General features: G+C 40.6%; 1 protein-coding gene across 1 annotated transcript in view; it reads left to right on the top strand.

The window, feature by feature from the left end:
- The first annotated feature begins 744 nt into the window (after positions 1 to 744).
- cacna1ha (calcium channel, voltage-dependent, T type, alpha 1H subunit a) overlaps positions 745 to 23,500 on the top strand; it is a 163,047-nt gene continuing 140,291 nt past the window's right edge. Inside the window, exon 1 of the mRNA XM_059347414.1 lies at positions 745 to 785. The gene's annotated coding sequence lies outside the window, so the exon portion shown is untranslated. The remainder of the gene's footprint in view (positions 786 to 23,500) is intronic.

Genomic DNA, 23,500 nt, shown 5'->3' on the forward strand with positions numbered 1-23,500 from the left:
GGTTAGTAAACTGCTGTTGGTAATCTGTGTCTAGATTGATTGGAAGCAAGTAGTTTTTTTCTGATGAGGGATTGGAAGAGGAAACAGTCTGAGTGTTTATTTGGCTCATTATGCGATTTGTCTCCAATTGCTCTTTGCTAAGTTGATCTCTCTCTTCCGCCCTCTTCCTTTTTCTCTTCCTCTGCATCTTTTGCAAAAATCCTCCTGTCTCTGCCTCTCTCATCACACTGTTGTCCATCTTTCCACCCCTCCCACTTCCCACCTCTCTCTAACCCCTCTCCCTCTGACCTCCCCTCAGAGTGGCTCTGCCTGATGCTCTATCATGACTGATGGCGAGGGGAGAGCGCGCTTTCAGTACGCAGAGTGCCCGGAGGGGCAAGAGCCGGAGGAGGTGCAGGAGGAGGTGAGGCTCGCTATACCGACGCCCTACAGGAATGAGGCCCCGGGTCATGATGCTGACCCCGGAGGAGGCGATGGTGATGACGACGACGAGGAAGAGGATGAGGTGGTGGAGACGAGGAGGAGTAGGAGCAGGAGCGCTACCGGTCGGAACAATGGAGTGGAATGGAGTCCTGAAGTTCAGGAGCATGAAGACCAGGAGCCGGAGCTGGAAGTGGAAGTTGGACCAACATTGGGAGTGCGCATCAGGGCTCCTATTCGGGATCCAGACTGTGTCTCGGAGGAGGAGGAGCAGCAGCCGTACCCGGCCCTGGCCCCTGTGGCCTTCTTCTGCTTAAAGCAAACAACAAGGCCTCGCAACTGGTCTCTCCGCGTCGTCTGTAACCCATATCCTTTCACATGCTGGAAACCCAACTCTGTCTGACGCCTGGTAAGACCAAATATGTCCTCACTCCTGTGTATGTGAGCGTTGCCAAGCTTCCACATATCCCCTGACTAAAAGGTATGTGATTCATATGCTTTTAAGTCCAAAACATGATGATGCAGTCAGCTGTTGCAAATGGGTGCAGCTTTCTAAAAGCTTTGTGCTGGCCATGCACATGTAGAAACTTGCTTTTTCCCATGAGACTAAACAAGCAGCAGGAGCAGGATTTGTCAGGTCATTTGTCCAACCACTGGGGTTGATTCTCCTTATTGTTTGGGCACATGAGATGAGTAATGAAGTGTGTGGCTGCACTTGTAGGAATGACTGGTATGGCTGCAGTTGTCTTGAGCTCATCCTCATTGGGGAAAATAGTCAGTGTTACACTTACTGAGTTTCTCTCCTACGCTGGTTTAAGGTTTGAATGGTTCATATTTTGAACTTGTGTACTAATCTGTGCTTTTGGTGTATTTTGTGCTTTTGGATGGTATTATGCACCAAACCGAATGAGTTGGTCTTTTATTTGGCAACAACATTTTTTTTTGCCTGTATTAGAGCAAAGGGCCGTGTGTTGGAATCAAATCCTGGCCACTGCTAACGACTCACTTTGACTTGCTCTTTTTTTGGTTCTCCTGCAGGAAAATTTGTGCATAATATCTGTTACTTTGTTTGAATGACCATCTCGTCGCAACGGGAGGCATCCTGCAGAAACCTGCAATTTTTTAGGCTTCCGTCAATAGTGGCTGCAATTTCTTATTCACTCGACCTAGATTTTAAATAAGAGCACCTTGCGAAACTACAGAATAAACTGTATTCTGTGAACACTACAGCATTGATTGCAGAAGTTCAGACTGGCAAATAAGAAGAAAATCAAATTAAATATTTTTGCTAATATTATTGCAACAACATTGTAGGGTTGACAATTGATGCATTCACAAATTATTTATTTATACAATAACATTTTGAAAAAACGCTCTGCAGTAATGTGGATTTATGACTAAGTAGAAGTAGATGACTGAGTGTAAAGGTGAATAAATGCAGCCTTTAAAATCAGGAAAAAACAATACTTATGCCACAGTATAATAACCAAAATCTAAGACGATAGCGTAGTTTCATCGCCATTAATTATTCTCAAATCTTATATATATTGCCCATGTCTGGTACGGATGTTACAGATGTAACTGTTTGGTGGCTGATGAAAGGATTTAGTGCAGCTTTGAAGATGATGTCGTGGCAGGTTCAGGAGGCACTATCAGTAATCAAAAACTAAATAAAAAAGCGAGATGTACCATGCAGCAAAAACATGGCAGAACTGCTTTTAGGCGTTCAAAAGTATAGTCACATACACATGAATGCAAAATGTGCTTTATTTGTGCAAATTTCAGTGTTTTCAGACTGTTTTTGGACACATTTCCCACACTGCATTCTGCAGGAGATCCCAACACAGAATCAGGCTCTTTTCTGGTCACATGTTTAAACTGATGATGTATGTATCCATATCATCCGTCTTAAATCATACTTGGCATCATTTCTGGATTTACTTCATTGTTGTATACTTTACCTGGATTTATCTTCTGTGTAGATTTGACGTGCTGGGAAACATCACTGAATTGCTTATGGATCAAACTCAAAGATATTTCTTATTCTTATCAGTCCAGTATGTTTGATGTTCCCATCATTAATCACACTGCACAGATTAATCTTTGAGGTGACAGTGTCCCTCTGCTAACATTTTCTGGCAGCCATTTTGTGCAAAAAAATCATTCATGTTAGTGTGGGGATGCCAAATAGTCCAAGTGGAATCAGCTTTTAGCCGCTCATGTCTGTTTTAGTATCTATTATTACCCCTCAGCTGAACATCCCGCCTGGATAATTTTCATCTGTGGGATGTTTTAACACACTGGAGCAAAAAGAACAGAATGTACATCCAAATCTGAGCACTATGAAAAGAATTTGAAGATCAACCACTGCAATATTTTCTTTTTCCATTCCTGATGCGGCGAAGTGGGTGGTGTAAAAACCAAATCAGGACCTGAGTCATATGTATTTGCTAAGTACATTCCTGTGTACCTGGAATCTAATCTGCAGACTACTGAGAGTATAAAAATATCAAATTGTAAATGCAAACTAGACTTCCTCTCCTCATATCCTCTCTTTGTCTTCTGGTGTAGTGGGAAGGTGATAGCTGCTGTAGACTCTGACTGACTGCATCCACAGAGGGTTTTGTAACAGTACTGCATGATGTTTTTATATCTTCTGTGTTTGTACAAGCTTATGACTGGCAGCTCGGAGAGGGAAGTGTGCAGAATATTTTGGAGGGGAATCTTGACAAGGTGTTTTGAAGTTGGAGATGGATACTGCAGACAGGTAGATAAACAGTTAGATGCATTTCCACGTTTTCCATCGTTTCCTGAGCACGAAGCTGCAAAGCTGCATGTAAATATTTATTTACTTCTGTTATATGAAGGGGAGTTGATGACTCATACACCATTCAGAGCGACACTGTGAAGCGGGTCAAACCCACGTCGACGGTCCGTCTGAATGGGTCGATGTGCGTTTGCCAAGTCTCCTTCACACCCTTGACCCTTGAATATGGATCTGATGCTACCTGGCTTTTGTGAAATGCTGTTTCTGTCAGGGATGGACATTGATTTAATAATGGTATGAAAAGATTATCTAAGAGCACCTTTCCAACTGGATAAAAAGCCATGACAAAAAATGATTATTTTGTCATTTCAGCCACAAATTCTGTCAATTGTTCCAAATTAGCCGCCATTGAGTTTGAAAAAGAGGTTGAATGAGTAACAGATAAAAACAACTATTAAGGGTGTTTCCACTACAGCCCAATACCCAGAATGAGGCTAATTTGAATATGAGCCGTCCTGAGTGGTCTTTTGACAGGACTTTTTTTGGCCCTGTGGAAGAGCAGGGCTGTGTTTCTGAGTGAGTGAGTGAGTGGACATTTGAGAGGGCGTGGCCTGAGACTTTCCTGGTGGCCACTCTTCCCCCAGAAGGAAACACGGCTAATGTTCTGTTTCGATCACCAATTTCGATGCACACATTGAAGATCTGCATGAGAAAAGCTTGATGAAATCACCAAAACTTTTGAAACTGCGCATAAAAGTTTTCACACTCGCTTTAGGTGTTTTTTGTCTTTTTGGAAATGCTTTTTCCGAATAAGTTCTGACATTTTTTTTTTTTTTTCTATCTTGCGCATATCTACTTCTTCTACTGTTTACTGACGAATTAGCCTACAGCAAAACGAAAATATGTTCATGCAGTTTTGTTTATTTGCTCTAAACTAGTTGATGGAAACGTCCCTAATTCACATTTTCTTTAATGTGACATTTAAAAAATTAGCTTCAAAATTTGCTTCAACTATAATGGAAACACGGCTACTGGACAGACTTCCACCAAGACTAATGGTGCATTCACATGCACATCAGATTGTCACATTTCCAAAGTGAAGAAGTCATTCTTCTGACGTCGATCTCTTTGTGAGCTTTAAGTTATATCGTGGAAACATCATAGGAGATACAAATAACATGTTTTTTATTTTACACTCAAAGCTTTTACACACTTAACACATTGGGCGCTGCTATTTGATGACAAAGTACAAAGGAAATGGATCAGAAGATCGATGAAATATCATAGAAAAAACATGATTTTCTGATTACTCCGGCACCACATGAATGCAGCACAAATGCCCTTTTTTTTGCAATATTAACAAAAGTGAAACTTGTATCCAACCCATGATTCAGGTCTGCTCCAAAATTGAATGGATTCTTCCTTCGCCCATGCTTCACCCTTTCACTAAGTTTCATGAGAATCGTGCCAGTTATTCTGACAGAAAAACAAACAGAAAACACAAGGTAAAAACAAGTAACCACCCCAACATTTTCCCTGGCCTCTATGCTTTTTCCTAACCCTGTTTTCCAGTGAATTATGATGTTAAATGTCACACACCGGGAAAAAAACAAAAAAAAACATACTATACTGGCAATGATGAAGGAGTCTGTCTCCTATTTTTAGCTGGTTTAAAAAAAACCTGCTTATACTCACTAGCTTTGTGGAAAAAGGGTATGGGTGATCATGTTCTGTCATGCCCTGTGCAATCCCCAGTAGAGGTATAATGATAGAATATAAAGAATAATAGAATCGTGTCTTTTATTAGATCTGTCTTGTCTGTTAAATACCCTTATCTTTCATACTCAACGCCCCCAGTTAATAATGCAGATTTTCTGTCAAACTTTTGAAATTAACTGACTTAATTAACTGCCGGTAACCCCGGCGACGTAATCAGAAAAGCTCCCTCCAGAGAAACAGAAGACATTATACATCTGTGTTTGCAGATTGGATTGAACTCTCCAGGGTGAGAAAACTGATCATTGTGCGTAAAATGGTCCCGTGTGTTTTAAGGTTAGATCGGTGTCCTTGAGGAAAGGCCGAGTAGTGACACAGACCTTCTTAAAACTGGTGGACCAGGACACAAACTGCCACGTCATCTCCTCCATCAAGTGCCCCTCATCACTACAAAGGGTCTTTTACAGCTCCAAGGTCTCTGTTTTGTGGCTTACACCACACTCCCAAAGGGGATTTCCCCAGTGTTATATCCATACGGCTCATTGTAGAGACACCAAAGAACCCATCCGTGGAAATGAAAGGCATGTTATGCTCTCTTGCAGAACAGAGCTACTTGGTGAAATTAAAGTGTAACACAATTCACGGAGGCTGGCCTCGGCAGTATGAGCAGTTGCATCTTAGAAAATAATTTAAAGGGGATTGAATTGGCAGACCTGCACAGGCATTTTGGAAATCATACAAATGCACATCTTGTTGGCGGTTTTTAAATGGATACGGCATAAAGTGGCAGGGACTCTGGCCAAGTCTATTTCCTCTTATGTTAGTGATTCCATGCAAAAACTGAAGGTGTATTTATATACTTCCAAGCTAGGACGCAGCATACTGGCATAGCCCTTTTTTTTTTTTAACTTTCCAGAACAAATTTAAGAAATGAAAGTACATGCTGTTTGACAGATGTTATGTTGCATTACATTATGTCTGTTTTGTTCACAGCACTGTAGCATGGATAATACTGCAGTGCCTGCTGAGGTAGATTACAAGCATGAAGCAGATGCTCCTATGGTCAGCACATGTGCTTTTCCCTGCTTGTGTCCTGATCACATTTCTGACTTCCAGCTGATGGTATAAGACACGTTGTTGTTTGGCGACTGTACCAAGACGGCGTGGCTAATGAAGGAGCCGACACCGTCACATGCTTGGCATTGCAATATAACGGCTTGTTTAAAACGGGAACCAGGTTATGTCATAAGAGCTGATCTCACTAGACGGCTCTTTGTGTTTTATTCCTCAGTGTCTCAGTGTGTGGGTGTGTGTGCAGGACCCACTCTGTAAGCATTGCAGAGTTGGTGGTCCACAGTGGGCTATGTAAATATTATTTGCAGCATAAATGCTCTGCCACTTAACCACACAAAGGCATGCACACTTTGGTTTAAGTGTGAGTCTGGAGAGGAGAGAGGGATAGATCTTTATCACAGCCATAACTTATCATACATACAGGAAGCTACTAATCATACGTGACAATAAAAACAGGTCAACAAGTCCACGCAATCACCAAAATAGCATTTCAGGCAATAGCATTTCTCATTCATCATGTTTATGATGCTGATCATCATTGATCAGCTGACCTGCTTTCTTGTCTGTACATAAAAATCTTAGCATGTCCAGAAAAATGCATCTTTGCTCCGGCTGCAATTACAGCAGTGGGCTATTGATTTACTTTATTTACTGCTTTGCTCTTGACTCTCCAGCCACACAATACAATGAAAAGATGTGGAAAAATGGCATGGATTTTTTATTGGCGTTCAAGACACAAAGAGCAGTGACCACTTTAAGATAGAAAATCAACATTTTGTTGGTGTCTGTATTTGTGGCTCCATGTTGAGATACTTTGCTATTGCCGTTCAAGCTCTAAGATTGTCAGCTGCTGAATAACGACTGGTTTTAAAACTGGAGACATATTTGTTCCTCCCCCAGGTTTTTATTTTCATACATATTAGCTTATAACTGCTTTTTTGGCATTTAATGGGAACATAACACAGACAAAAAACTGAAAGTAATTAATCCCCTAAGTCTAGGACTGTTACACTGAATTGAATAGTTAAATAATATTAATTTATTTATGTTTCAAGTGGAAATCTGGTTCCAGTCTCTTTAGGTTTTGAACTGTTGTTTTGACAAAACTATCAACACCAAAGGCTCTGTGGTCTTGTGATGGGGATTTTTCATTTTTCATCATATTTTATGAGCAAAACAACAAATTCATTATTACACAGATGATGCAGCACAATAATTAATATTGAGCTATTAATAGTTTATATCTGCAGTCTAGGGAAATCACTACTAACTGTTTATTGGATTATGTAAAGCAATTTAAGGCATGTTTGTCCAAAGACTGTATAATAGAAGTGGACGTAGCCACTGTGATGTCACCCATTGGTTTGTGGGCTACCATTCTGAAGTCTCAAGTTTGGGTTTTGGTTGTCACCATCTTTGTTTTTTTGCAGACAGAAATGACCATATTTGGATGAAAGGGTGGAGCTGAGTTATGAGCTAGCACTAGCTTGCTAGCCTGGTTAGCAAGGTTAATCCTCAGCCAACATGACTAAGGATTAACCTTGCTAACCAGGCTAGCAAGCTGTGATATTAATTTGTGATGCTAATTTTGGCAAGCTAAAAACTGGCTTAAAACAAAATATGCTTACCGGAGAAACACCTTTAAGTTTTCTTTAAATACAACAAATGGTGAAGAAAGGCATTTGTATTTAACCAAAATGTTACAATTAACTTTGATGGACTGAAAACACTGAAATAGTCATCATTCTAAGACGAACACCCTAAAACAGGTTCACGGCTACTTCAGTGTACTGGTGCCATGGCTATGCATTGCCCATGCTGATTGATAGGTAGCAGAGGTAGCAACTATTTTACTCTAAATGGGACCATAATTTAGTAAATGAACACCATGCTGTATTAAAGAAGACTTGAAACTAGCTGGAGAAAATAAACTCATAAGGAAAATGTTTTACTGAGGTAGTAAATCAAGTAAGAAATAGGGTCATTTTCTCATAGCCCTCTATACAACTGAACTTCTTTTTGCAGCCAGTAGAGTCGTCCCCTGCTGGCCATCAGACAGAACGCAGGTTTGTCTTTCAGACCCAGAGTCTACGTCCCCTTCTTTTATACAGTCTGTGGTGTGGGCCTTAAATAGAAAACCAAGATGGAATCTGCCCAGTAGATAATAAAGTCAAATACACCTGAATCAACTTTTTTAGTGCCAGTACCTCCTGTGACACTGTCACAAGACTGAATGTTTGGGCATCTCTGGTTCGATGGTGTGATAGGATAACAAGCTGATTCAGGCTGATTAGATCAGATTCTTGGGGCCAGACAAGGTTAATCCATTACAGATGAGTGGATTCATCACGCTATCTGTCTCCATTAGTCATCCTATACTCTAAACACGGTGAGAGGGCTTCTTGCACTTCCTTCATAAATTAATACAGATGAGTCTGTGCTAAGACACACACACCCACACACAGATCAACTTGGAGGCATTAGTTTACGATATTCATCATCAGATACGATTTTTAGATTTTTTTTCTACCTTTATTTGGGCAGGAAAACATTGTGAGGACCATTGACACAGGTGATTTATCTGGCTATTCTAAGTTCTGGCAGATTCCAGCTGAATAAAACTGGAGAGAGATTTAAAGCTGTCTGAGACGGGGCGGCAACCGATCCAAGTTCAAATCGCTAGCATGAAGAATCTCATTAAAATGTAGCCTAGATAAGTGTTCGGGATGATAAGAGCCTCACTGTTTGCTGAGGGGGGCTAACAGCTTACAGTGCAGCAGTGATAAAATGACCCCTAATAGGCTCAGGCTTCAGGGCAAGAAGTTTGAATCCTCCATTTCCTTTAACTCCCACAGTGATGTCATTTCAAAGGTCTCTTTCTCTGTTGAGTGTGTGTTTATGTCTTAAAATGACTTAATCGCTGCAGTGGAGCGATGAAGACAGTTGGCCTTGATGTCAGCAGGTTGTCCTTCTCATACTGCCACTCAAGACAAGAACCCTGAGTTGTTAGTGTGTTTGTATGTGCACACAGACAAGCTTCTGTGCATCTCTCCCTCTCCGACAGTCTCTGCGCTCATCTCGCTGTATTTATATTGAGCAGTGCGTCTGCTGGATCGTGTGTGTGTGTGTGTGTGTTTGGTGACTCATTATATTTGGCCTGAGCTCATGATAACAGCAGATTGGGGGTCATGAGGTGTGTTTCGCAGCAGAGACAGAGGGATCCTATCTCTCTGACGTATGAAGTCCTGGCACACCCTGCACAGTTCTCACAATGTGTGTGCTTGTGTGTATCTGTGTTCATGTATTTGTACAGTATATGAGTAGTGAGTCTAACTCTGTGTTATGTTTCATAACGTACAAGGCAAAAAGCTTCCACTTTAGCACTTGATTGCATGGCAACAGGCACTGATATTACAACAACATGAATACAATTCTTACAAAATAAAGAATTAAATAAAAACACAATATTTAGTCATGCATGTGTAATGCCATTAACAGTCACAAAACAATGCGTGCTAGCCAACATGGTGTCAGCAGTATGCCAACAGTCTGTCTCACACACATGCCTTCATAAACTTGAACTCTAATTAGCAGATTTATGCATAAAAATAAATGATACTTTGGCTCCGAGGCATTCAAATATAATCGTTTTACTTACATCTGCTTAAAAACAACATTATGCAAGAAGTTTGTTTTTTATGATGTGTGGCCCCTACAGTTTCAGAGTGCACTTGACTTTCACTCACTGTTGTCATTATGGATACCTTTGCATGTGCATCTGTTTTCATTACAAATACTTGCTATCAAAAACTAGTGAGTGACAACTTTGCTAATACAGCCAAACATCAAGTGCAACAACACAAGACATAGCAAGCCAATTAATATTAGCTAGCAGTCCAACAGCAAGTTTACCAGCTTGGTGTCTGTTTGCAGCCTTTCGTTTTGTGAAGCTCTTGCCAACGACTAAAAGCCATTAAGAGATTTAATTTTATTTGGCGGCCTCTTACTCGGTCACTCTTTTCTTTTCTCTACTCCTTTGCCATGGTGTCCTCGGAGGCAGTAGAACCTGGTACTGTTGCTCGCTTGTCAATCCGTATTTTATGGGATAATTTTGTTCATACACAGTACGGATTTGAGAACAATGTCAAGCAGCAAGAGCTGGCATTGACATAATTTTATTTACTGAAACATTTTTTTTATTCATAATTGTCTTGCCTATTTCAGACAGTCATGAAGGAAAACATTTTGCACACGAGCCATTTTTTTGGTACTGAAACTCAGGTGTCATATTGGCAGTATTACAGTACCATTTCAGATGATTCCCGGCCCTAAGTGGATAATTATTGCTGTTGTTCAGGAATGCATTATGTAGCCAGACACAATAAGTACACAAATTGCATTTCGGTGTAATACTTTTTGTCGGCCCTCCAGGTGTTTATTAATGTTTATGTGTGTGTGTGTGTGTGTGTGTGTGTGTGTGTGTGTGCGTGATTGTGACGGGGTAGGTGCATGTGTGCACAGGACGTTGAGGTGTGTGAGTCTTGGGATTACTTCCAGTACAGTAGGATCTTTGTTTATCCCCAGGCTCATTGTTTACAGACTGCTGAGCAAAATGATCTGGAACTAATAGCCCAGACTTTCATGTGTGGAAAGGCAGGGTGTACACGTGGAGTGTGTATGTGTATACTCAACGGTACGCGTGTGTGTGTAAGTGTGCATTCACACACACCCTGTGTTTAGCAAGTGACCCTCTCCTGCCTCAGGCTCTTTAGCTTCTGACTTTCCAAAACACTCCAGAGTGTGTGTGTGTGTGTGTGTGTGTGTGTCTCAGTTTTGGTGGGTTTGTGCTGTCGTCCAGTGAATAGCTAGTGAGTGTGAAATTATGGACAAAATATGATATCATTTCACATTTGGGGAAATGCACTTTTTCATTTTCTTGCTGAGGGGTAGACGAGAAAATTGATAACGAATGTCATGTCTGTGTAGTAAATATTAAACTGCTGCTAGTTAGCTTAGCTTAGCATAAAAACTGAAACGACAGGAACAGCAGAACAGCCTGCATGGATTCGTCTGAGGGTAACAAAATCTAATTGACTGAACTAATGAACACATTATACCTTGTTCGTTCAACCATACAAAACATTTGTATAGTTGTATGGGGTTTTATAGGCAATTTCTTGTCCAATCAAGATGACATCATTATGCTACGATTAATGCTTTATTAACTTACCTTTTTTAGGTTACCTTTTACCTAACTTAGGTTGTACATATTTAAAGGATATGAAGACAAATAAAGAAATGTCATCACAATAATCACCAATGTAGATTAAGCTAAGAAAAACCTTGTCACTCTGCTTATGAAAATGAGCTTAACATCAGCATATTTTTTAAAAAAAAAAGAGTAAATTATTATTAAAATGTTTATGCTTCTAGATTTGAAAATATAATTAATTTTTTTCTTTTTGTTATTTAGTAAAATATAATGAAAATAATTTGTCCAATTTTTTGTATATTTGTTTTATTAATGGCACAATTTTAATCCTTTTTATTTTATTTTATTTTATTTTATTATTAATATGGTTTATTGACTCACATAGCCTTTTAGCATAGGCTGTACATATTTCATTTCAAGATGCTCTAAAGAATTTCATCACACTCCTAAAAATACCAATGTAGACACTCGTAGACCATTTCTACTGCAGAGGTCAAAGGGTTAAGGGGAAAAATGTAGTCCATGCCCATAACTCCAGTGGTATGAATAAGGAGACGATGTGTCACCGTCAGTGTGTTCACTAGCTTTCTGCCAGCCAACCAGGTTGCAGTTCGTCAGAGAATACTGATGAGTCTCTTGTGTCAAAGACTAAAGGTCAATCAGAGTGGAGCTGGTGGCTGCTGGTGTTCAGGGTCAGAGGGTTAATCTCTCCAGGAGCAGACTATTGAGTTGTTGAACATCCCTCTGCTCTTTAAAACTGCAAAACAGGTCATTTCAGTCCTAAGGGTTTATTAGTGTTTCAATGTGTTGTGAAATACGGATGAAACATGCTCTCTTAAATGTATCGTTCTTTCAGTTTTGCATGTCTTATCCCCTGCACACTGCAGTCCTTGTCACTGCTCAGTGCACAGTTGGCCTGGGGAGATCTGCAGACAGACATGTGCCACCTCTGTGACACATGGTGCTGCCAGACGCTTCTTTTCACCTGCCAGTGTCCTGATACTATCAGACAACCCAGGAATAGCTCCTCGGCCTTTTCATGGTATATTTCTGCTTTTATTTGCTTTATTTTGAAAGAAATACGTGGTAAAAAACTACTGATAAAAACAACTGATTGAAAGATAATGAATGAGTTCCCTTCTGTATATATAGAGGAAAGGACACAGCTCTTGTCTGTCCAGTATGTCTTTTCACTCAGCTGTCAATCAAATTCCCTGTAGTGGCAGTGCCACACTGATTGGCGCTCCTTTACGATGGGAGGGATCTTCGCCAGCTGTTGCCATGGCTACGCATCGTGTTGATGATGGTCTAGAAGTGTATTCTGTGTTTCCACAGATCAGCCCACCATCCAAAACCTGCTATGTCACTCTCATAATGGAAATCCATCCAGAAAATATGATGCAGTATCTCTCAGTCAAGCTCTTTTTCGACCAGAATAATGACGGGTAATGAGTGTGTGTGTGAGTGAGTGCAGCAGGTGGTAGGTAGGTGTCAGGCAAAGCTGACACAAGGCAAAGAATTTCGGAGAGGAGAGAGAGAAAGATGGAGAAAAAACGGATGGATGACAGCAAGGAAAGTCAAGAAATGGAGGAAACGGGGAAGCAAATTAGGCCCGGGATAGAAAACAGACGGGGGAGGTCAGAGAGAGAGGAAAGGAAGGCGAAGAGCAGGATGTTGAAAAAAGGTGGGAGTTAAAAGTCGAGACGAGGAAGACAAAGAGAGAAGGAAAAGGATGAAAGGGATAAAGAGGATAAAGTCGAGAATCAGGACAGAGAGGGGATGATGAAAGAGCGGAGCCGCACAAGACGAACAAGAACACGGCGAGATGTGAAAAGGACAGAAATTGGTCATTTAAATCCAATCTATTCTGCACGCCGTGTGTACTTTACCACGGTGCTCTTGTCTGAAAATTGGACACAGCGTTCGGCCAATCACAAGTGTGAGTGATGAGCACGTTCCTCGTTGCTCTCTCCTGCTCTATTGTGCTTTTTATTGTCTTTCTCTGCTAGTTGCTGCAGTGAAGATGCAGCGGCTTCCTCATCCTCAAGACACAACTACTCTCTCAAGCAGCCCCCTCCCTCGCCCCGTCTCTCCAAAAAAGCTGCTGCTGAATAATGTGTGTGCTCTTTCTTTGTTTCTCTTTCTTTCTACACTCTTTCCTTTGTCTTTTCCTGCAGCTAGAATGTGTGTGTCCTGAGTGCAAATGAACCAAAGCACTTGTAGATTGTTTTTGTTTTTTTCTCTCTTGTAGTGTTTTTTTCTATGTTGCTCTTTCAAAGGCATGGCTTGGTTATGCATGTTTTTGTTCTTCTGTGCACCGCAGTATGAAATACGCATTTACATGCACACACAGACTCATGCTAGGCAACAGGGCTGCTCGATTATGACAGAAATCATAATTCTGTTTATTTCGGTCAATATTGAGATGCTGATTATTTAACAGGATTACTCATTGACTTTGGAAACATGCTTTTATTAAAAATGTATAATAAATCTTGTCTTCTTATAAAGGAGGATTTATATAAATATCTATATATAATAAATAAAGTAAATACATGGGGAAAAATTAGATAAATAAAAAAACCCATACATATATAAATATTGTAAAATAATAAATAAAAACTGCTTCACAACCAACTGAGAAATACTAAACATAAATACTCAACATAATAAAATATATAATAAAAATATAAATAAATTAAACAAAAATTAATTGGATCAACTAAGTTGCAATGCACTGCCACAACCTTGTGAAAACTACTAAATATATATTCAGTATATAAAAAGAATAAATTAAAACAAAATAAATTAGATCACATAGGTGGTAGTCGCAACCTTCTGTAAAACAAAACGAGCATAATTGTGAAACTAAATGTGCCACAATAATCATTTTGTCTTGTTTTATCTTGTTTTCATGGTGGTTGGAAGCCTAAATTTTAATTGAAAATAAAATTGAATTAATTGTCCAGCGCTGATAGCCAAAGGGTTCTTTTTTTCTTCTTTTTTTAATAATGAGACCACTAGCTGAAATAAAATACCAGAGTGTTTGTTTCCCTCTCATCATTTCTCTCAGTGTCTCAGCATCTAACATGGACTGACTGCCAGGCTGTATTGATGTAATAGGCACAAGTGTGTGTGTGTGTGTGTGTTGGTGCGCGATGTTCTGGCGGTCAAGGAGTTGATCTGGAGGGGAAAGGAGTTCAGTAAAAGTGGATTTATCCAGGCTGACAGTTATAAAACAGGGGGTGGAGAGGCAGAGAGTCAGCAGGTATAATTGAAACACTGAGCTGCCACAGATTCAGAGGGACCACTCCAGCTCATAGTGCATTTTCAAAACAACACACTGACACACACACACACACACACACACACACACACACACACACCCGATAGCATCCTCAAGATGTGATAAATAACCCGAAAAGGCGATAATGTATTTCTTTTACTGGAGGAGGAGCTGGGAGGAGGAGGTCAGCGCGGGGCTCCCCAGGGACGGTGCATGGTTCTGGGCTTGGGTTCATCAGTGGACCCCCCCGCTTGGCTGGACCTCTTTCTCTTCATCCCGTCTTCAACAGGGTGCTTAGTATTCAGTTATGTTTTTAGGTCATATTGCCTTGTTGCATTTGCTGTTTAGTAGCTACACTGCTGTTCCTAATGAGCTTTTTTTTGTTGTTGCTGGTGTGTGTGTGTGTGTGTGTGTGTGTGTTTTCCCACTGTATGTGTGTCTCCCTGTTCCTGCTGTTCTGAGCCGTTTCCCCACAGTCGAGCTCCACATGAATAACACAGCAGCCTTCGTCTTGCCGCTGATCACATTACTGTCTGAAAGATGGCTGGAATGACAGAAACTCACACACAGAAAGAGAGGGAGAGAACATTTGTAATGGCCTACTTTGTATGGACAGCTTTTCATTTCACCCAACAATGTTTTGAAGGCAACAAAAAATTGCTCACCCCATTCTGCATAAATACAGGCACACATTCTTCCCTGACACTTATGCCTTCCGCGATACATCTCTGATGATCAAACCAGCTTGTAAATGAGGGCGCATGCATGTTAGCAAACGGGTGGGAGTGCATGCATGGATGCACTCATGTGTAAGGATGCACATCTGTGTGTGTGTGTGTATGAAAGAGTAATGCAGAGATGGATGAATAAATAAAAGATCTAGGAAACCCATCAGCATCTAGCACTAGGTTGTCATGGCAATGCGGACAGCACAGCACACTGTGTGTGAGTGAGAAAGGGAGATAGAGATCATATCACTGCAATGTTTTAGCATGTATATGGAACTTTGTTTCAGCCCAGGCCTCCTTTAATACTAACAAAGGACAGACATTTTTCTCTCAGTTTCCGTCTCTGGTGCAAAGCAAAGAAATGGAATTTCAAATATTTTGCACTTGTGAAGAAACGGAGTGAGTGGAGTGATTTGTTTGGCATTGCAGGGGTTAATATTTGCATAGTTTATGCACTAATTCGTTTTTTGAATATAGTGTATAGGTTTTGTTTTTGCAATCAATTGTAAAAAAGAAAGAGAAAAGTGACCTCAATTTTAAGACTGTTTCTTGTTGTAAATGTGTGGCTCCGGCTTTTTGGGCACCCATCTTTGTGTGTGTAGGTCTAACAGATGCTTTTACAGCAGTGGTGTATAATGGATATGGCGTGATACTTAACTATATCTCCGTAGAGACCTGAAAACTGCAGCTTCTCCTCTCTTCTTCCTCTTTCTGCTCTGCAGCACGTGTCTTTGCTTTGTCAAAAAAAAAGGGGAGGGGGGTGTCTGGAAGCACAGGAGTAAGTGTGTGTGTGTGTGTGTAAGTGTGTGTGTGTGTGTGTGTGTGTGTGTGTGTGTGTGTAGATAAGTGTAGTGTGAAGAATAAGAGTCACAGCAACCTAGTTTTTACGGCAGACGGGTGATTGAAGGTTGATGGTGGAAGAAAAGTGCCGGGTGAATTTAAAGTGCATGTGCAGGGTTTAATAAACGCAGCTGCAAACAGCACACATATATGTTATAAAATTTGAATGTGTGTGTGTGTTTGTGTGTGTGTGTGTGTGTGTGTGTGTGAGAGAGAGAGAGAGAGAGAGAGAGAGTGTTAGAGTGGGCGAGAGAGGTAAAGGGAGAAGTCTAGGACAGTGGGATTCTCTCGACGAAGAGGCTCTTACTAGAAACTCTACCTGGTTACTAGGCAACAGAATGGCACTGCTGCACATTAGAGCATTGGGGAGTGTGTGCATGTGTGAGTGTGTGTGTTTGGGGGGTGGGCTATCTACACTGTGTGTGTGAGTGTCTTATGTTTGAGTGCTGAGTCAAAACCTATATTATTTATGAGTGTTATAGAAAGTATGTGAGACACAGAAAGGGGGAGGGGAAATTACAAGTAAATTCAGGCTGTGTGTGTGTGTTTAAGTGTGTGTGTGTGTGTGTGTGTGTGTGTGTGTTTTACCGTCATACAGTGAAGGTAAGATTTATTTAACGTGATAAAGCCGCTTTTGCAGTTGCTTAAAAAGCAATAAGATGGTTATTGCATGACAGAGGAGCTGCTTTGAAATTCATTTTGGAATAGTTGCAGTTGGAGATAGTGGTGGAGTGATGCACTACCCACCCGACCATATAAGACAAAGAAAAGGAGAGAGGGCTAAGTTGACCTAGCGGTCATGTTCAACGCTGAATTGCTCATATCTGATTTCTTTGGGTGACTTCATATCTGTTTGAGGTTTTTACCCACACCAGATTGAACTGACAGTGAACTCACAAAGAGACATGTGGAGTCAGAGAAAACGTCACATCTGCTTGTTTTGTCGCTTGATTGAATTCCAGCATCTGAGCAAAGACATGTCAAGTCTGTAATTTTTGTTTCTTTTACTCTTAGTCTGCACAATTATCCAAAAATGATAAAGGTCACTGCTTGAAATGCATTATGTGCATATGCAGAATAGATTCCCTGCCTTAAAGGGAGAGTTTGAACTATTTAAAGTGGGGTTGTATGAGGTACTCCATAGAAAGTGTACTACCAACCAAATAAGCAATCTAGCACTGAGGATGGGGGCATTTAGAATATTTCCACCGCTTTACATGACTGTCAGACCTGTTTTCTATCCTCTCTTTAAAGCCACCAGACTTCATAGACAAAAACAGTCATTTTACCTTGCAGAATGTGGGAGTGTAGAAGGTTCATACACCAAGGTTATTTACCAAAGTCACACAATAACACAAACAAATTAACCGATAGAGGTCGCGGCAAAAAGCAATTCCTGTGTTCTTCAAGGTAAAATTTAGCCTGGGTATACCCACACTGCCTTGCGCGCTCGATTTCATTTCGAACTGCCAAGGGGTCTGGCAACCAGAGAGGTTTCTTAGCCCTGTTTTAGGGATCCAATCACAGAACGGGGAGGGACGATGACGCGTACCACTCGGCAGACGGAAGCTTGTAGTTTTCTTACGGATCCAACATGGCTGCTGCAGACGCGAAACTCTCTTTAGCTGTAGATGGTGTTTTAAATAGTTTAGAGCGAAAGTTGAAAGGCGAAAGGTCTCTCAGCGGCTCCACTGCCCCCCAGCTCGTAGCCAGATCACCGGCGTTACGGTAGCGGGGCTAGTAGTGGGGCTAATAGCAGTAACGCTACCGCTATTAGCCCCGCTACCGTGTTTATTGCCCATAAAATCAGTGGATGTGTGTGGCTGAATGACATGAGGGGGAATAAAGCGTGAAAATAAATAATCTTGCAGAAAGCGAGAACTGGAGAAGCAAAGCAGCAAGCAACACTCTCTCACAGACACACACACAACAAATATCAATTTCTGTCGCTCTACTACGTCATCTGGTATAACTGATCTGATTGGCTAAGAGCTACCTACAGACGCCTTTGATAGACATTCTAAGCGCCCAATAAACGGCTCCGGAGGATCGTTAACCACACCTCCTCTACGGAGAAATGAACGGCTGGTTTCCAGACTAATCTCATTTGAGATTAGTCTGGTGTTAGCCAGGCTAGGTAAAATTTGTGTTTTTGTCAAATAAGTCTGGTGGCTTTGAAGAGATCAAAAATAAAGTTTCAGATCCCCAAGTAAAGCGGTTAAATTATTTTAAATGTAGGGAACACTTAAATTAATATTAATATTAGAATTAATTATTACTAACCAGGAAGGAGTACCAGCACAACAGCTAAGTAATGTACTCATGAAGACGGGAGCATTTAGCATATTTCCACCACTTAACGTTACTGTCAGACAGCCCTTTCCAAAGAGGAATTGAATCTGTTTTCTATGCTCTCTTTAAAGCAACCAGACTCTATTGACAAAAACACTAATTTTTCCTTGCAGAACGTGGGAGTTTAGAGGGTTGGTACACCAAAGTTATTCACCAAAGTCACACAATATCACAAACAAATGAACCGATAGAGGTAGCGACAGACAACAATTCCTGTGTTCTTCAAGGTAAAATTACTGTTTTTGTCAAATAAGTCTGGTGGCTTTAAAGAGATCATAGATAAAGGCTTCAGTTTCCCATTACAAAGGGCTGTTTGAGAGCAAAGTAAAGCGGTGGAATTATTTTAAATGTAGGGTGCACTTAAAATAATATCGAGTTGTTTTGAGTGGCTGTAATATGTTTTTTGTTGTGCACCGCTTACTCCTATCTTTCACCAAACTGGGACGTGCTGATCGCCATCCTCTGTAGTTTTCTCTGTCCTGGCGGAACGAGCTCCCCGCCGACATCAGGACCTCAGACAGCCTGTATATCTTCCGCCGCAGGCTGAAGTCCTACCTCTTCCAACAATACCTCGGTTAGGTCATGGTTGCTAAAAAAAAACAAAAAACCAAAACCCTCTTTTTCCTTTGCTCTTCTTCTTTAGCACATTGTGTTTCACTTATATAGCACTGTAGCTCCTAAAAGTTATGCACTTACTTGATTCCTGTGGTCTAAGGCTTGTATCATCAAGGTTGAATGCACTTATTATTAGTCGTTTTGGACAAAAGCTTCAGCCAAATGACATGTAATGTAATGTAATGTAGACCAGTGGTTCTCAACCTTTTTTCAGTGATGTACCCCCGTGAAATACTTTTTCAGCCAAGTACCCCCTAACCAGGGCAAAGCATTTTTGTTTGAAAAAAAAAAAAAAGACTTAAAAACAGACACTGTGCTATCATCAAACATTTGGAAAAAAAACAAAAAACAATTTCAAACATTTTAAATGTTAATGATCCATGACTAAATTTATAGCAAATATTTCTCATCACTAAAATGTAGTGATTCAAACTAAAAACAGTGACCATAAAACCATTTAAGACTGTAACAGCTGCGCTTCAACCACGACGCCATCTTTGATTTTTCAAGCGATTGACAGGTGATGCCAGGTGGCATATGACAGGTTGGGTCCAACCATCCTATGGGGGATCATGAAATTGAATAGCCTACTGAATATAAAATTGATTTTATGAACTTATACTTATACTTTCCTAAAATATTTATTAAATAATTATTTTTTAAAGGATTTTTGCATGGATGCTACTTTGTAAATGTAAATTTCAAAATCTCACGTACCCCCAGGGGTACACCTACCCCCATTTAAGAACCACTGATGTAGGTAATACACAGCCTTTGGATAAGTACCTCATACAACCCCACTTCAAAGAATCCAAACTTTCCCTGTAAGAAACCTTTTATTCTGCCCATTAGTGCAGGGACACTGCAGCAGTGTCACAGAGTCACACGAGGGCAGAGTTTTTGGAGTATCATATTAAAATATTCAAATGTACAATATTTCCTTCAATCACAGCTTCAGTTAGGTGATTTCAGCTCGCCACCTTCAGGGTTAAAGTTCTACACACTGACTGGAATATTAATCAGACTGACAAAAAGGGGAATCACACTGCTGTTGTCACAGTTTGAGTTCAAAATGTTTTCAACAGGCGAGGAGGCAAGTAAGATATGATTTAAATAGCTAAATATTATTGCAAATATTTAGATGTGAAATCATTTCCTTGTCATTTGCATTGCAACACCTCTAAATGGCCTTTTTTGCATATTTAAAATACAGACTATTGCATTGTGGGATTGTTAGCAGAAAGTTCACTCCTTTTAATGCTCCATTGCTCATTTAAACTTTATTACGGGCACTTTGTCGTGGATACATTTTCACATTCTCATATAAATTGGCACAGACTAAATACAGAGCACTAAGTACCAGCCTTTTTTAAAATGATGTTGACACAATATTTTAGTGTCAATGCAGGTTGTTGTCAGTTCCACTGTTGAGTTTAAGAGTTGCATGTGGATGTATTTAAGTACACATCAGCTCTGAGACTAATCCGTGCCATGATGCTGTCATTAATGCGCTGAGGGGAGAGAGGCGGGGCGGAGGAACAGATCATTTAAAGGCATTCTGTTGTAAACCAGGAACTAGACTCCCCCACGTCAGTATGATTAAACCAAAAACCAATGAACTGCCCTCCCTGTGCATGATCTATTGTTCTCTGGATCGAACTAGGCATTGTTTGTCTCAACACCAAAAGGTTACACAAACTTACACACACAAACACACACACAGGCAGTGGGTCAATGCAGATGGATTAATCTTCCTCAGACAGCTCAGATGATCATTAATTGTCTCTTGGAGGTAAGGGAGCCTTATCAGAAGCATTTCTTACTCGCTGCTGCTTTGTGTGTGTGTGTGTGTGTGTGTGTGAGACACTGCTGTTTAATGTCCATTAGGCTATAATGAAGGAACGCTGCTCTCACTGGTCCCCTGTCTGCTTTCTAATGGACCTCTATTATCACAGTTCAAAACACACATGAAAGCTTTACCACACACATTTTCCTCAACACACACACACACACACACCGATGCACGCACACACACACACACACACACACACACACACACCGACCGATGCATGCACACACACACACACACACACACACACACACACACCGATGCACGCACGCACACACACACACACACACACACACACACACACACACACACCGACCGATGCATGCACACACACACACACACACACACACACCGATGCACGCACACACACACACCGATGCACGCACACACACACACAAACAACACACACACACACACACACACACACACACACACACATACACACACACACACATGCTGCCTCTGTGTGAGATGAAAGTGCATCATGAAGCAGCTGACCCAGCTGAAGTACAGGAGGTCTGGTGTGTGTTAAACAGCCTGATTTTAGCTGAAGTGGCTATATAATGGCGCAGTTATACACTTGTCTGGAGAGGAAAGAGACATACATCATCGTACAAAACTCTGTTACAATGAATATAAAGCCAACATTAAGCCCAGACCTCATTATGCAGCAAATATGACAACAGCCGTTGAAGTTGAGAAACAACACTGCACAAGTATGGAAGTTTACATCAATGCATGTTTAATAATGGTTAACCTAGACCAGTGGTTCACAAATGATGTGCTGCATAATTTTGTGACAACCATACACTATAAATGCAGAATAACAGCAATATTCCCAAACTGAGAGCCTGCTACTACTAGCAGATCATCAGTTAGATACATTACATTCATCACTGAAGCTGCTCCTGCCAGCCACATAAAAACAAGAATACCTTTATCATGTTTGATGTTCAACACGTCCTCAAACCTAAATGTAATAATTGGAAATTTAAACATGTGGTTAATGTTGTCAAGCGGTCGCAGGTTGTTAAGCTTTAGGCGCATAAAGAGTTAGATGGAGGTGCTGTGGCTTAGCTGGTTAAAGCACCTGTCTGCTATGTAGCGCCTGTGCATCTGCTGAATCAACACATTATGACCTATATGTCTGATGTGGTTTGGGGTTGTAAAAAAAAAAAGGCTGCAGTTTCATTAAATTTAAGCTAAAAAACCACTGATCTAGGTTAAGATAAAAAAAAAAATCTGTGAGGCTTTATAAGAGACAGTTTAAACTGTAAATGAATTTACTCTTCCTGTAAGTCGCTTTGGATAAAAGCGTCTGCTAAATGACTAAATGTAAATGACTAAATGAATGTACGTAAATGCTGGAAGTGAAGAGGTTACAAGGTCGACGTGACTACTGGAAGTAACATAGTTACTTAAAACCATGACGCACAGAAGTTCAGTGATGTTTAAACCACATCATTTACTTTTGTTTTCACATGGGACCTGTTTTCCTGGGTGAAAGGCCAGGGTCTGCAGCCTCACTGGACCCCCCTAGCTGGCTACTCCAAGTCAAACATTCTCTAATGAATCAACAGAAGCGTTTCATTATTAGTATTAGTTCTGCAAAGACAAACGTTAACTGTGGTGGCTTTGCTGTCCTCTTATCTCCATGCATGCATTTACATACCGATTCGTGTTTACACTGCAGAATACCTATGAATATAGTTGTCACACTTGCCGACACTAATTGTGCAGAGAGAAAAACTGTAATAAAGGAAACCTGATCCCTGAATCAAATTTTCTGCAGAAATATCAAAGGTAGACTTGTGAGTCAGGGGGTTCTTGGCAACACATCACTTAAAGCATAACGCTCAGAATCTGTTTGGATTTAGTTTAATACTGATCTAAAAATACCTGTGTGGATGAGAATGTGTCTGCACTCTGTACGTCTATAGATTAATTCCTGTAGAGTTGTAAGCACTTTTGTATTTATGGCTCCCTCTCTGTGCTGTGATAAATGTTCAGGTCAGAGGTCACTGACTGGGGAACAGCATCAGCTATAAAAACACAGCTGGAAGCCAATAGGAAATTAAGCTGTCACACGAAGAGCCTGACATGCTCTGTAATAGCCTGACCGCTGTGATTTTTTTTTAGTATGACATTGTAGATTTAAGTTTAATGATTTCTGAGGGAAACATATTAACCAATTACAGACATGGCAGCAGTTGTATGAAAATAGACCGTCTCTATCTGGATTGTGCACCAATACGCTATACTATGCAAGGTTGTCAGAGGGCTGCTTTGTTTAAAAAATAATAACAATAATAAAAAATATTTTATTATATTAACAATTTTATACAAAAAATATTGTGTCCAGAGGTGGACAGACTGGAATTTCTGGCCTCGAACAGAAAGCATTTTTGGCAAAACCATAACCAATCAAACCATTGATCCGACTTCACTTTGAGCGTCCTTAGTTCTTCCTGAACAGCTACATATGTTTTTTGTGAAGAAAAATGAAGAAATAGCTTTGTAAGAGCGATCTGAAAAACTGTTAAATATGCTTTTCTACAGAAATCTTCCTGCGTTTTTAATATGGGAGCCAATGAGGCTGTTGCTGCGTGTTGGTGGCACATCTGTGCGTCCTACGCCCAAA

The sequence above is a fragment of the Centropristis striata genome, chromosome 13 (genome assembly GCF_030273125.1).
Source record: "Centropristis striata isolate RG_2023a ecotype Rhode Island chromosome 13, C.striata_1.0, whole genome shotgun sequence".
In the NCBI taxonomy this organism is placed as follows: domain Eukaryota; kingdom Metazoa; phylum Chordata; class Actinopteri; order Perciformes; family Serranidae; genus Centropristis; species Centropristis striata.